The sequence below is a fragment of the Fukomys damarensis genome, unplaced genomic scaffold (assembly GCF_012274545.1).
Source record: "Fukomys damarensis isolate Sample0158 unplaced genomic scaffold, DMR_v1.0_HiC HiC_scaffold_5, whole genome shotgun sequence".
Taxonomy (NCBI): domain Eukaryota; kingdom Metazoa; phylum Chordata; class Mammalia; order Rodentia; family Bathyergidae; genus Fukomys; species Fukomys damarensis.
Genome location: NW_022900917.1, coordinates 52,121,409 through 52,134,434, shown reverse-complemented (window position 1 = coordinate 52,134,434; position 13,026 = coordinate 52,121,409). Strand labels below are relative to the sequence as shown.

General features: G+C 34.9%; 1 pseudogene; it reads left to right on the top strand.

Moving 5' to 3' along the window:
* Window positions 1–7,400: 7,400 nt before the first annotated feature.
* On the top strand, window positions 7,401–8,534 carry LOC104873817 (annotated as a pseudogene).
* The last annotated feature ends 4,492 nt before the right edge of the window (window positions 8,535–13,026 follow it).

The following is a 13,026-nucleotide window of genomic DNA, read 5'->3' as shown; positions in this document are numbered from 1 at the left end:
ATATATATATATATATGAAATGAAATGAGTATTACTTTGGCTAAAATTCACCATTTTATAGGACTAAGCAATGATGTTAAAAATCTCTTTGCTGATTATTGGTATGATGTTATGACTAAATTATACATGATTTAAAGTCTAAGACCTTTTAATCTTTTAGTTACCTTTAAAAAGAAATACATATCTGTTTTACATGAAAATAAGTCAATACATATCATTAATGTTAATGGTCTCAATTCACCAATAAAAAGAAATAGGCTGGCAGAATGGATTAAGAAGCAAAATCCAACAATATGTTGGATACAAGAAATGCACTTAGTTCAAAAAGAATCTTATACACTGAAATTAAAGGATGAAAAACAGTTCTCCATGCAACAGGAACCTGGAAAAAAGCAGGTATTTTCTTTGCAGACAAAGTAAATTTCAAGCCAAAACTAAATAAGAGAGACAGAGAAGGTCACTACATCCTTGTAAAGGGAACAATCCCAGAAGAAAAAATGACAATCATAAATACATATGCACCAAATACTAATGGCCCCCAACTATACAAAACAAATATTAAGGGTAATGAAAAACCAAAAAAGCAGTAGTACAACTGTAGAGGGGGACCTCAATACGCCATTATCACAAATAGATCATCTAGAGAAAAAAATCAACAAAGAAATACTAGAACTGAGCCAAGGTTTTGAAAAAATGGATTTAATAGACATCTACAGAGTGATCCAACCCACAAAATCAGAATATACATTCTTTTCAGCTGCACACAGGGTCATTCCCTAAAATAGACCACATACTCGCTCATAGAACATTTTTAAATAAATGCAGAGGAATTGAAGTTATCCCACATATATTATCAGATGATAGCGCAATTAAACTGGAGATCAATAGCATAAGAAACCACAAGAACTTCACAAACACATGGAAATTGAGCAACACTCTCCTGAACAATCAATAGGTCACAGTGGAAATTAAAGGATAAACTAGACAGTTTTTACAAATAAATGATAATGCCGATACAACATACAGGAGTCTATGGGACAAAGTTCTATGAGGGAAATTTAGAGCAGTGAATGCCCACACTAGGAAAACAGAGCAAGCTCAAATAAACAACCTAATGCTTAAACTTAAGCTCCTAGAAAAAGAAGAGCAAGACAAACCCAAAGCTCATACAAGGGAGGAAATTATAAAAATCAGCAGAAATCAGTTCAATAGAGACTAAGAGAATGATACAAATAATCAACACACCAAAGTGTTGGTTTTTGGAAAGAATAAATAAAATTGATAAAACCTTAACCAACCAACCTTGCCAAAAAAAGGAAAGACAAGACTCAAATCCATGTAATTAAGAACAAAAAAGATGAAGTCAGAACAGATCCACCAGAAATCCAGAGGATCATAAATACCTACTTGGAGAACCTGTACTCTAATAAAATGGGAAACAAAAAAGAAATGGACAGACTTCTATATACATATGAATTACCAAAATTGAACAAAGAAGATAAAAAAAATTCTAAGCACCCCAATTATAATCATTGAAATTGAAAAGGTAATTGAAAGTTTACCAACAAAGAAAATCCCAGGTCCTGATGGCTTCACTGCTGAATTCTACCAGACATATAGAGAAGAACTACTGCCACTAGTCTTTAAACTTTTCAATGAAATTGAAAGGGAAGCAGTACTCTAATTCATTCCTAGATGCAAGTGTTACTTTGATTCCAAAACCAGAGAACTACAACCAGGCATGGTGGTTTATGCCTATAATCCCAGCACTTGGGAGGCTGAGGCAGGAGGGTCACTGTGAGTTTGAGACCAACCTGGGCTACGTAGTGAGTTCCAGTTCAGTCTCACCTACATAGTGAGACCTTGTCTCAAAAAAAAAAAAAAAAAAAGAAGAGAGAGAGAGAAAGAAATACAGGCCAATCTCCCTAATGAACATAGATGCAAAAATCCTTAACAAGATATTGACAAACAGAATACAGAGGGTCATCAAGAACATCATACATCCTGACCAAGTCAGATTTATCCCAGGGCTGCAAGGATGGTTCAACATATGTAAATCAATAAATGTAATACACTATATTAACAGAGTCAAAGACAAAACACATATGATCATCTCAATAGATGCAGGAGAAACATTGAACAATATTCAACACCCATTCATGATAAAAAAAAAACCTTACAGAGAATTGAAATAGATGGTCTCTATCTCAAAGTGATAAAGTCTATCTATGAAAAAGCAACAGTCAATATCATTCTAAATCATCAAAAATTGAAAATCTTCATGCTAAAGCCAGGAAAAAGGATATCCACTATCACCATTCCTCTTCAATATAGTTCTGGAAACATTAGCCACAGTAATTAGACAAGAGAAAGAAATTAAAGCAATAAAGATAGGAAAGGAAGAAGTTAAACTGTCATTATTTGCTGATGATATGATACTCTACATAGAAACTGAAAAAAACTTTACCAAAAGAGTACTAGACTGAATGGAAAGATTCATTAGAGTAGCTGGATACAAGGTCCACACTAAAAAATCAATTGCCTTCTTGTACACAAATAACAGACTCACTGAGATAGAAATTAGGGAAATAATTCCTTTCACAATAACATCCAAAAAAAATGAAATATCTAGGAATCAATCTAACAAAGTAGACAAAAGACCTCTATACTGAAAAACTACAGCACTCTGAAAAAATATATCAAAGAGGATATAAGAAATTGGAAGGATATGTCTTGCTCCTGGGTAGGAGGACTCAACATAGTGAAAATGGCCATACTTCCAAAACTGCTGTACAGATTCAATGCAATCCTGATTGAAATTTTAACAGTATATTTCACTTGAGAAAAAAATCCACAAATTCATTTGGAAACAGAAGAGACCTACAATAGCAAAAGCCATTCTAGGAAACAGAGACATGGCAGTGGGTATCACAATCCCCAACTTGAAACTATACTACAAGGCCACTGTGTTAACAACAGCATTGTACTGGCAAAGAAACAGACCTGAGGATCAGTGAAATAGATTGGAAGATACAGAAACAACCAGATGTACTCAGCTACCTCATCTTTGACAAAGGAGCCAACCATCCTCACTGGAGGAAAGATAGCCTCTTCAATAAATTGTGTTAGAAAAACTGGATTTCATCTTGCCAAAGATTAAAACTAGACCCTTGTCTTTCACCATGCACTAAACTAAAATTGAAGTGAATTAAAGATATAAATGTTGAAACAGAAATGCTTAACTTGATGAAATATAAATTAGGTAGAACTCTTTGAAGATATTGGCATAGGAAAAGACTTTATGAACAAATCCTCAGTAGCATGGGAACTAGCACAAAGATTCAACAATTGGGATCTCGTCTTTTTAAAAAGCTTCTGCACTGCAAGAGAAACCATCAACAGAGTTAAGAGACAACCTACAGCTGAAGCTACATAGCAAGACCCTATTTCAAAAAACTGGGAAAAATGTAACAAATCAAAAACAGGAACTGGACATAACCAAATAAAGAATCAAAGAGCTTGAGTATAGGTCAAAATAAATTTCCCAAACTGAAATGATATTAGAAAAGTAAATAAGTAAAACAAAGCAAGATATCTAATTACTGTGGGGTAAAGTATAACATACATACAGTGAGCATACCAAAAATAGTAAGAAAAAGTGGAAAAAAGGAAATATTTGAACTTATAAAGGTCAAGAATTTTCCAAAGTTAATAAGAGCATGACAAGTATAAAAAGCTCAGAGAACATCCAGAAAAATAAATATCCCAAAATGTACACCTAAATATACATTCCTATTGTGGCAAATCAGAGATAAGAAAGCAACTCATAAGACACTGGAGAAATAGGTCAACTTAACTATAGAAAGACAAGAATAAGAATTACACCAATCATCTCTTCAGATGTTATTAATAATCACTTTAAATATGAATGGTCTAAATTTTGCCAACTAACATGCAGAGATTATCCTACTGGGTAAAAAATAAGACTCTATTACATGTTGTCTACAAAATATTCATTTTAAATATCTATTCCACTTACTTATAACTGAAGGGAGGGCAAGGGTTTAGCTCATTCTGCTGCTGCCTGCCTCACAAGCTCAGGGTCCCAAGTTCAATCATCCACACCTAAAAAAATAAAAAAAGTAAAGGGATATAAAAACATATCACATTCTAATTCTAATCTTTAAAAAACTGTAATGCTATATATATGAGAAAGAAACTATGTATAAGTAATATCTTTTAATTAGCTTTTAGTCGATTCATTTAAATAGTCCAGAAATATTATTGCTTCATATCTCCATTGAACAATATTTTACATCCTTTTTGGATTATTGTAGGACTGTACAAATCTAAATTTAGCCTTTTACATTTTATTGTTCTCTTTTGAGAGAGAAATTAGGTCAATATATCCTGCCCTGCCCTTACATTTCATAACAATACAGCTCAAGAATTTCATTAAGCTAAAAACAAAAAGTAATGAGAAAGTAAAATTCTTATTTAATTGAACAAATAAAATCACATGCATTTATCCATTTGTAATTCTTCACTTTGGAGAAATTTTTTAAAATTTTAATGTTAGGGGCTGGAGATTTAGCTCAGTGGTTCTGGTGCCTGCCTTGCAAGGGCAATGACCTGAGTTCAATCCCCAGTACCAAAAAATAAACCCCAATAAAAAAAAAAAAAAAAAAAAAAAGACAAAAAAAATTTCAAAGTTGGCACTCCCAATATTTCATCATTTTGTCTGTTTCTTTTGTTTTGTCTGCCTATGTCTCTGACCAAGAAAATTTCAAATTTCATCATTCTCTTTAAAATGTTTTTTCAAAATGATTTATATGCAAAAAGCAAAAGCAGCTGCACTGGTGAACACATGTTAAATTCCTCAGATTCTGAGACTTGGAGTATTTTTGTATATACAATTATAAAACAAAAATACATCACAAGAATGGGCCCTTGATCATCAGAAAATGACAGCTCAGTGAGAATCATTGTCTATAACATTTCTACTTTTTCATATCATGATGAACTAACCTGTGATAGCCTGTATGTGATCAAAAGTCAAATTGATTCTGCATCCTTTAAGGAAAAGTACCTGAGAGCCTCAAACTATAGCACACAGAATAGTCCCTTGTATCCTGTCCCCTCCTTAAGAATTTATTTTATTTCCTTTGCTTCTAAATATTAGTCACTCTGTCTCTCTGTGCTTCATTCCCTCAGTTGTGAAAAGAAGTCTGTAATCTGTGTGACAGTAAATAAAATTTAATAGAGTACTCTGATTGACCTAGGTTCTCAAAATCTACACTCTGTCTTATCCTATTATGATTGAAAGACATTTCTTAGGGAAAAAATGGAAGAGAGAAAAAGGAAGGGAAAAGAAGAGAGAAAGGGGAAGGGGTATAAAAAAGGAGAGAGAGAAGAGAGGAGGGAGGGGCCAGGGATTTAGCTCAGTGGTACCACCACCTGTTCTGAGTTCAATCCCCAGTACGAAAAAAAAAAAAAAAAAAAAAAAAAAAGAAGAAAGAAAGAAAAGAAAACAGATGAGGAGAGAGACTGACTCAAAAATAAAGTCATAGCTTTCTGTTGGACCATACTTTTCCAAGTATGGCATTGCAAGAGAATTCCAGGGTCCTTACTAATCCCTGAGGATTTGTTATCAAAATATAAATTTCATTCTATTTAATTTTCAAAAAAAAAATCAAGTGATGATGTTCTTTATTTTCTTCAGCTTAATGGGGATAAGAATTAGTTTCCCAGGTCTTCTTTCATTAGAATTAATATTCATGGCTTTCCTTCTTTCCTCTCCAGTGTTTTCTATGGATCTATGCAGGATTCGTATCTTTAGGAGTTAAGCACGAAGCAAGAGAGACTTACTAAATACATTGATTACCAAGTAAAATGGTTTCCTTGGCAACCATAACCCAATGAAAGCCCTTCCCTTTACACATGAATTTTTTTCTAACGATTTCAGGCATCACAGATGGCAGAAACAGGCACGAAAGTACCTGTTCCAAATATATTGCTACAAAAATAAAGCCAATTCAGTGAGAGATGTTCTGCTTTCTTCTGTAGTTAGCTAATTTGTACTGTAATTTTTGTATAATTTTGAAATGATACTCTTTCTATGTGCCTTATACTATGTGGATGGACTAGTTTTCTCTTGCTGCTATGATAAATCACCATAGTATTTGTGGTTCACAATAACACAAATACATTGTCTCACAGTTGTCTAGTCAGAAGTCTGACACAGATATCAATCATGGAATAAAATCAATAGTTACTAGGGCCTGGATTCCTTTGCAAATATTGTGAGGGAAAATCTTTTCCTTGCCTTTTTCTAGGAGCTGCCCACATTCCTTGGCTCCTGGCTCTTGCTTGTCTTTGTAAGCTGACAGTATCACATTTCTCTGCTTATTTCTCCATTATTATATCACAGCTGGGAAAGGTTCTTGCTTTTAAAGACTCTTCTGACTTTCTTGGATAATCTAGAGTAATATGTATAATTTAGAATAATCTCCACATCACCAGGTTTGTGTCATTCACATCTGTGAAGTCCCTTTGGCAAAATAAGGTGATATATTCACATGTCCCAAAAATTAAGACATGGATGCCTTTGAGGAACCTGTATTCTACATTCTATCATGAGTGTATTGCCTAGCATATTTGCAGAAAAGAAGGTACTACTTAAAATATTAATGTGCAATGGAGTATGTTCTTTGAAATGTTTCATTTAAGTAATGGTGATATTTCCCACTGCTCTAGAGCAGACTGGTGAACCCCTTTGTCAACCATACCAACTGTGATATGCCTACTTACCTCTAACATAGTGTGAAAACAGCCACTGACTGTACATAAAGAAATGAGCTTGGCTGTTTTGCAATAAACATTTCTGCATGAGAATAGACAGTGGGCAAGATTTGGACTGTGGGCTATCATTTGCTGACTTGTAAGCCATAGCCATGAATATGGATTTTTGCAGAATATAAATGCTATCATCATCAGTCCAGGTCTGTGACTGCTCTGGGACAAGTTTATTCATAGGCGGTCCTGCAGGTCGGCAAGGCAGCACCTGAGTGGGGCTGGTGCCTGTGGCCATGTCTTGCTGAAATGGATGCCTGGAGAATGCTTGTTCTGTGATACCATGTTGCATCACCTTATAGGAAATAATTGTACAAGGCCTTTCATATGAGGGTGGTGGTGTAAGTCTGTCCTTATCTAGTTGGTCATAATTCCCACCTTCTGCTTCTCTATCTGTAATCTATGAAACAGAAGCCCTTGAAATGCATGTGTTATGGCCTTGCCCTTTGGAGCCTTCTCCAACTTCACTTTGAAAGAATTCCATAGGATCCTACATAACAGAATGCCTCGTGGGCTGTAGTGGTTTCATAGTCCCAAGGCACAGGTAATCCAGGTATCAAAACTGACTCCAGAAGAGAGAACCTAATAGACTAGTAGCAATGGAAGAAATGGAGAAAGTTACCAAAAATCTGTCATTCCCTGTAACGTGAAGCTCAGCTGGTGTCAGGTTTAAAAAATCCTTTATGAATAAGAGAGATCAAAAGCAACACAATGGATTCAGAAGCTCATGAAAAGAAGCCCCCAATCTTAACTTCTTCAAAATAAGATGTATCACCTCACATTACGAATGTTGGTAAAATGAAGTATTATTTGTGTGGCTGCTGTACAGCTTTCAGCAACATAGCAATTGCATTTCCAGTTCACAGGGTCCTCTTTCAGCAGCAGCTTTATGGAATCAAAACCTGGGATGCAGTACTTCAGTTGAGAAGGGATGGCTTTCAAAACTTGCGTTGTGGAATCCTTCCCCCATTCACGCAGAAAACAACTACCCTGGCACTCATGTTTGGTCTGTGTGAGGATTTGTCTTGCCCTCTCCATAAGCACGTCAGTCAGTGCTCTAGAGTTTGCATCCACGGTGCAGCGGGGATGCTTTCAGGGACAAAAGAAGCCATTTTCACTCCACTGGAAAGAGTTCCGACATTGCTTCAAGACCACAAGCATCATGACAAACATACAAACACTTAGCAGGCCTTCAGGGTGCAGAAATGCTATGGAATTAGATTCTCTATGGAATTCAATCCTCTTGAGAATTGGTGCCCATTCTTTTCCTTAATGGATTCAGCCATGTTCTCTTTTTTTGGCCTTCAAGGTCCCATGAAGGAGCATCTACCTACTGCAACAACTCAGTGCTTATTTGGTTAATGACTTTGTCTGTGGAGGTGTATTAGATATTATGTTGGGGTTCTTGTTTTTACCAGTTAATGTTGTAAAAACTCACATAAAGTCTCAGATCAGTGGGGAGTTTCAGTCTCACTCCAAGGTTTTCAAAACAATCTGACTGGAACTGGACAGGAAACAGACAAATCTCTTCAGAGGTGCCCTTCAGAATTATCATCAGCCTTACAGGACCCAAGTTTGATCCCCAGTACCAAAAAAATAATAATAATTATTATTATTATCAGTCCCTCATCTCTTGGGGCATAATCAATGCAACTTATGAATTCTTGTTAAAAATCATTTGAAAAAAGTCTCCAGTGAAGTGTCATATATCAACTAAATAGCCCTGAGAAAAATGCAGCTGGTGTCATTTAGTTCAGGCCACAGTGAATTATGGGCAAAGCTGTGTTCCCTGAGCAACAACAAAAGCAGAATAAAAGGATTCAGTAGGAAAAATAAATAAATAATAAAATCTATCATCAAACTTTTCTTGAGTACCAGTGCTAAGGAATAAGACTGCACAAAGAGCTATGGGACAATCTATTCTCAAGGGGCTTAATATAATTGGATAGTGATATATATTCATTAAAAGATGAAAATATAATATTTACCAAATGTTTAGTTGAGTTTATTATTTAACCTCCAAAAGCATCTTCTTTAAAATGTACCAATAAAATTAATTTTAAAAAATTATATTAGGAGAGCTCCTCTATTTAGTAAAAGTAAAGTACTTTGTATGGGACTAATTCTTGAAGATAATAATGATGAACTCTGAACAAAATGTTTTTCAAAATAAACCATACAAGTAGGAAGGGTAGAGTGACCAAAAACACACAGAAACTAGAAAGTTGCCCACCCTTGAAAGACAAGCACTATGCCGGATATAAACTGTGTGCATATGACTTGTCATTTAACATTTCTCAGTCTGTGTGGCATGAGGCAGAAGAATTAAAGCAAAAATCTGGTCTTAATAATTTAAGAAGCCAGAACATGGAGGTAGAATGAGAAATACTAAAGAACATAGAGAATAAATAAGAAAGAGGGTTCTCAAAGCTGTGCCTGTTGTCTGTTTACCCTTGCTGAAGCCTAAACTTTGCATGCAATGGGGATGCACCAAAGTTCTCAGGGAAAAGTCATAGCAGGAATGTGGGAAGAAATGAATGGACTCCACAAGTGGTAGTGTATTAATGTTAAATTTCCCAGTATTGATCACTGTTAAATTGGGCATAGTAATACCCACCTGTAATCTCAGCCCATGAGAAGGTAAGGCAGGAAGATCACAAGTTTGAGGCCAGCCTGGGCTGCATGGCAAGATTCTGTCACAAAAGATAAAGAAAATAAAAGGAAAAATAGAGAAATTGAAGTTGTACTGTGGATATATAAGATAATGCTCTTGTTCTTGTGGACTATTTTCTTCAGTTTTAAGGAATAAAAGGCTAGGCCCCTTTACTTTCAACATATTCAGAAATATGCACATAAAATAAATATTTCATGAAAGTATGATAAACATATAAAATATTAAAAATTGGTGAATCTGTGTAAAAGGATAAAGACGTTGTTAACACTACTTATGCTGCATGTCTGAAAGTTTGAAATTATTTCATAGTAAAACGTTACAGATATATATAGAAAAGCTATGTTGTCAAGATTACATTTTATAGTGATAATCACGTGGCAATAAAGAAAAATAGGCTTAAAGGTGATTTCCACTGAGGTAAATCAGTAAATAAGACTAAAGATAAACAACCCTGACAAAGTTGGTTTTTGCATTTGCCTTTTTTTGCCATAGAAAATTAACTAGAACTGGAGATTTCCTGACTATTAAACTTAGTCATTTTTTTCTTTCATTTTTCTGCGTTATCTCCTTGTTTTAGATTCTCCAAATTACAGATTCTGAGTCACTTGCCACAAATGTTCTCAAAGTTAAATTATCTTTTTGTAAACTTCAACAGAAGGTAATCAAACATTTATTATTGCTAAACAGCAGAATATTCAACATAGGAAAATGCCTTTTTCAACTGGATTCCTTATTTTCCTGAGTAGCTTTGGATATTGTAGCTTAAGTTCAGAAAGAATTCTCATCTCAAATTGGTAAAATGGTTAAAGGCTTATTTCATTTGCAAAGAGACATTATAATTACTTTGAGAAAGACAAAAAGCATGATAATATTGCTGTGTTGTTAAATTGAGGAGAAAGGCAGTGGGCTCAAATTTATAATGTGAGTTGAACTTTTTCCATTTGTTCAGACCTCGATAGTAGAAATAAATTGGTTTTATGTAGTTTTTGTTTACTTCTCTCACCAGATCTGAGTTCTTCAATCCCAAACAATTTTTTTCCCCCAAAGCAGCAATTACTGAGATTACAAATAATGTAAAGCAGTGCAGCTGGTTCGGGTTCTGGCATATTTCCAACACATAATCACCTGTCGTGTGCACTAATTCCTGCCATGATTAAGCCCCTTTATTCACAGTTGGGTCTGACAGCTCCATTGTTTAAAATGTCACCCATTAATAGAACAGGCATGGGCTTGTCTGTACTCTAACTAGTTTCCTTGCATATTTTCTATGTCAGCCTCAGTTAAGCTGTTGTACCATGTATTAGAGGAGTGATCACTTTTCCTGGAGCCTGGTATTGTCAATAAAAGACTAATGATATGTCAGACCCCAGCTCAGTTAGATATAAACATGGATTCAAACAAAGCCTTCTAGAAAACATTGGAAAGATAATTTAATGGGCTTCAGACTAAAGGAGTAGACATAGAAATGATTTTGGCTTCCTTAAAGAAAAAAGCAACACTTAAACCTGACAATGACATTTTCCCTTGTTTTAGGAAAATAAGCTTATGGTTGGATCTGAAAGAAAATGTCATTTAAAAGTGTATGTGATATATTTTAATATATTCCTAATAATAAAGGGAGTTTTTTCAAAACCTCTGTTCTTCTTCTAAAATTCAATTTGAAATACTAAATGTGGAAAATTTTATGAAATAGCTAACAGATGCAGAGCTTACCTCAACTGAAAGAGGAGCCCACGTACCTTCTATAGGTGACCTGGAAAAGGGCGAACTATAAATGCCTATTCTGTTGTTTGAACTGGAAATTTTGTGTGATCCTTAAAAGCTCCATTGAGAAAAATTGGCACAGTCCTAAAGTGACCTAAATGAAAATGCCAGAAGGAATAAGGAAGGCTTTGTGTTAAAGCTTAAGTTCCATCTCCCAACTATATCGTATTCAAATTCATGCATGCTTTGCTAATATCTTTCACCTGCTATTTCGCATCTGTGATTGCAGCTAGATTCTTTCAGCTCTTAATCACATAGCAGCCTCCTTCTGTTTCTAGAGCCTAAGGAGCCTAAAGTGTCATGTTTGTACTCATTCCCATTGTCCAGGGTTTGCTGAAGTTTGATCAGAGACAATGCCAGGTACCGCAGTGGTGCAGAGAATCATCCTAAAATGACTTCCCCAAATTCCATATCTACAAAGATAGATAATAAATAGATAGATGGGTAGATAGGTAGCCAGACAGATAGCTAGACAAAGATAGATAATGATAAATAGTATTAGAACTCCCAACTGCAACACTCAGCCTGCATGCAGAATGAGGGTCCTTCCAATTAATGGCCCTAAACCTTCACTTGTTTGTTATATTTTATCTCTTTCTTTAAAAACAATGAAGACTTTATCTCTAATGAGCTAAAGAGATTGAAAGTCACATCAAAAATTTATTAACAGAATCAATAGGAGATAACAGGTGCACATTTTTAAAAATCTGCCTTGTCTTTAAGGCCAACTTTCTAATCATTTATAGGAAATGATCTTTGAATGGAGAGCTTCTGGCACTCTTAAAAGATATACTCTAAAAATAGTTGCTCTAGGGAGAAGGATTTGAAAAGAGTTCTAAACATGGTTTTGGAATTAAGCCCCTTGATCAGCACAATATTAAGCTGTTTGATAAATTTATACTTTCACTCTAAAAAGCTCATAGATAAATGGGCTGGAGATAGCCAGGCATCAGATTAATGCACCCTGTAGGGCTGTATCCTGGGCTGTTTTCCCCTTTCCCTCCTCCTCCGTCCCTAAATCCCACCTGATGTCAATAGACAACTTCAGCAAGGACAGATACATTTGATTACTTGTAGAATTAGGCAAATATGTAGATAGCAGAATAAGTTAGAGCTTAGACTCTGCCATATTTCTAAAAATAACAACAGTAACAATTGCTGCTGAAACTGCTTGTTTAAATGTCTAAGGCTCTTTAAAAAATAATAGTTGAGAATGCAACTGAATCATCAATTTAAAAACAAAACAAAAAAGCCTCCTGTTAGTTGTCATAAGATCTCCCCTGCTGATGTAGTTACTGTGGGTTACAGATGTAAACTCACTATTACACTATTCTGGAGGGGTAAAAAATTGCAAATCAAATTTTTGTAAATTGTTTTAACACTTCAATGTACTCGAGGAGCTTTCTATATGGGAAAAAGAAAAAAAGCCCATGCTGAGTCCTTTGAAAGAGCAGCAAGAATTTAATATTCTAACTAAGAATGGTGAACTATATTTGATTAATAATTTTAATATCTACTCTAGAATTTCTTAAAGCTTCTCACACCTACATAGAATAATGTAAGCTTATACTGATGCATGTATACAAGGCATATGTGTATGTTTTTACATACTAGAATATCACAATAAAGTACCAATTCAGACAGACATGTTCCAAGGCAGGTCACATGTCCCTGCACATAGCAACATAATATGTTATGTATGTAAATTGTAGAAGTTTGAGAAAGCTTGAGGTGAT